We start from the raw sequence: 2,663 nt of genomic DNA, 5'->3' as shown, positions 1-2,663 counted from the left end.
ACATTTCACTATGACTTATGTAAAACTGAAGGGCATCATGTTAGTAAAATAAAAGGAAGAAGGAGGGGTCGGAGAGATAGCATGATGGTAAGGTGTTTCATGCAGAAGGACGGTGGTTCACATCCAGGCATCCCATATGGTACCCTGAGCCTTCCAGGAGCGATTTCTAAGCATAGAGCCAGGAGTAACCCCTGAGCACTGCTGGGTGTGACCCCCCCAGAAAAAGGGAAGAAGGATAAGCACCAGGTGGCCTCACTCATCTATGGGATTCAGTAACAAAACAGACTATTTAAACATGATTGTACAACTTCAATTATGAAGAATAGGAGGGAAGATCTTGGGGAAATGAAGGAGATTGTCATAAGAACAGTGTTGAATGATCTCAGGCACTATGATGGTGATCAAGGTGCATTGAATTTTATATATCAAAACCAAAAATGTTGCAGTTGCAGTCACAGAAATAATTGCACAGAACTATCATAACAAAATGTGACTGAATGAGGGAAGTAGAAAGCCTGTCTAGAGTACAGGCCGGTGTGGGGTGAGGAGGAAGGACACTTGGGATATTGGTCATGGGAATGTTGCAATGGTGAAGGATATATATATATATATATATATATATATATATATATATATAACACATATATATAAAACAAAAGAAAAGAAAAGATAAGGCCTTCCAATTCTTACCACAGGCTGTGATCTTTACACTGACTGTATAGAAAGAGGATGTACCGTAAATACACCCCATATACACCTCAACCACAGTCCCCTTGCCTGGTCTGTTGTGAATTGGGGGACAAAAAACCCCACAAATGTTAACACAACTACAACCAAGTTGGTGCACCTAAAATAAAGGCAGAGAACCTCCAGGCAAATGTGTTGGCAGCAGCCTAAGCCTTCTTCTTCTGGGCCAGCAAAAGCTGGTGGGTCTCCAGAGTGCTGAACAGAAAGATGTTATATGAACACATTGTATATTTCACAGCTATTGCCAGGTAAAGAAGGATTTGACTTCAAAGCACCACAACTAATCTTGGAATAGATACAAGCCAAGACACTAAAACTCAAGGATACACTAGTTTTCAGGATAAAAACTCTGGGACACTCTTGAGAGTAGGCAAGTCAAAGCCCCAGAAGCTTTATCCACATCTCACAGATGTAGCCATACAAAAGACCCGACTTAATTTCTTCATGATAAACCTCTACAGAGATAACAAACCCATTAAACTTTCAGGTACACGGGTATTTTGGCTGAAAACTTTAGGGGCTTCTTATACTGACTGAAACAGCCATACTCACCTCCCACAGCCATCATTATGCAAATAAATGTTAACACTCACAGCTTCTTGATTAATCTTGAGAATGCAAGCCAAGTCAAGCCACTGAACTCGTTGGCCCAATTTTATAGAACCAGGCCATGTGACACCTCCAAATTTTACAGTTAGGTGGGAAAGCTCAATAAATCAAAGTGATAACACAGACAACTTATCTAGCAACAAATAGCTTACTAAGCCCACTAGCAAATTTTATTTCACTGAAGTATTTTAATAGTTCTATTAGTCATTTAGTTGTAACAAGCAATACAAAATAAATTTTCATGTGCCTGATAAAGGGGCAGACTTGGAGATTGGATAGAAACTAAGGACAGTAAGGGAGGGAAGGTCACACTGCTGATGAGATTGGTAATGGAACAGTGAATACACAAAACTACTGTATTATGAACAACTTTATCAACCATGGTTTTTAAATAAAGGTGTAAATAAAGTACAATAAGAATAATAAACAAGGCTGGAGAGATAGCACGGTGGTAGGGCATTTGCCTTGCACATGGCTGACTCAGGAAAAAAAACATATTCAATTCTCAGCATCCCATATGGTCTACGGAGCCTGCCAGGAACAATTTCTGAGTGCAGAGCCAAAAGTATGCCCTGAGTGCCACAGGGTGTGGACCCCCCCCCAAATAAAACAAAGAATAATCAAGCCAATATCAAAATGAAATAATTTCCTTTTTGCTTCAATTATGTGTAATGGTGCCACTTATGTAGTATTCTATCATTAATTTATTCAATGATATTGACTTCAGGCTTACACTTATCATATGTTAGAAAGTATTCTGGAGGCTTGGGGTATGGTAATAAACATGATAAACAATTTCTATATTCATGGAAAATGAATTATAGAAAAGACTCGGAAGACAATAAATAAGCAAAAATGTATATAATTACAATTATTTTCATGGCAATAAAACAACACTTTGGTAAGAAACCATTCTCTTTTTTTAAATTTTTTTTTGGTCTACAGATAGCAGCTCTCAGGACCTATTCCTGGCTTTGTGGTCAGGAATAAATCCTGGTAATGTTTGGGTGACCATATGTGGTGTTAGAGATCAAAGCAGTGTTAATTAGACTTGATCACATGTAGATCATGAATCTCAAGCCTGTATTATCTCTCTGATACCTCCCAAATATTTTATTTTTAATATATAGAATTGGATGAGCTATACACTTAGACAAGTGACTAAGGCTATTTTGAGGAAATTATTCTTAAATTAATTGGAGCACAATCCTGGCACAATCTACACACAAGAATCATTCCTGACAGGCTCAGGGGACAATAGAAGGTGCTAGGAACCAAAATTTATATTAGCTACATAAAACACAAGA

General features: G+C 38.0%; 1 non-coding gene across 1 annotated transcript; it reads left to right on the top strand.

Moving 5' to 3' along the window:
• The first annotated feature begins 673 nt into the window (after positions 1-673).
• On the top strand, positions 674-805 carry LOC125999870 (small nucleolar RNA SNORA51). Its single transcript, XR_007492329.1, has one exon. It is a non-coding gene; the product is annotated as a small nucleolar RNA SNORA51 (small nucleolar RNA).
• Positions 806-2,663: the final 1,858 nt, after the last annotated feature.

This window comes from Suncus etruscus, chromosome X (genome assembly GCF_024139225.1).
Source record: "Suncus etruscus isolate mSunEtr1 chromosome X, mSunEtr1.pri.cur, whole genome shotgun sequence".
Taxonomy (NCBI): Eukaryota; Metazoa; Chordata; class Mammalia; order Eulipotyphla; family Soricidae; genus Suncus; species Suncus etruscus.
Note: the sequence above shows the minus strand (reverse complement) of the source record. Positions and strands in the feature narration are given on the sequence as shown.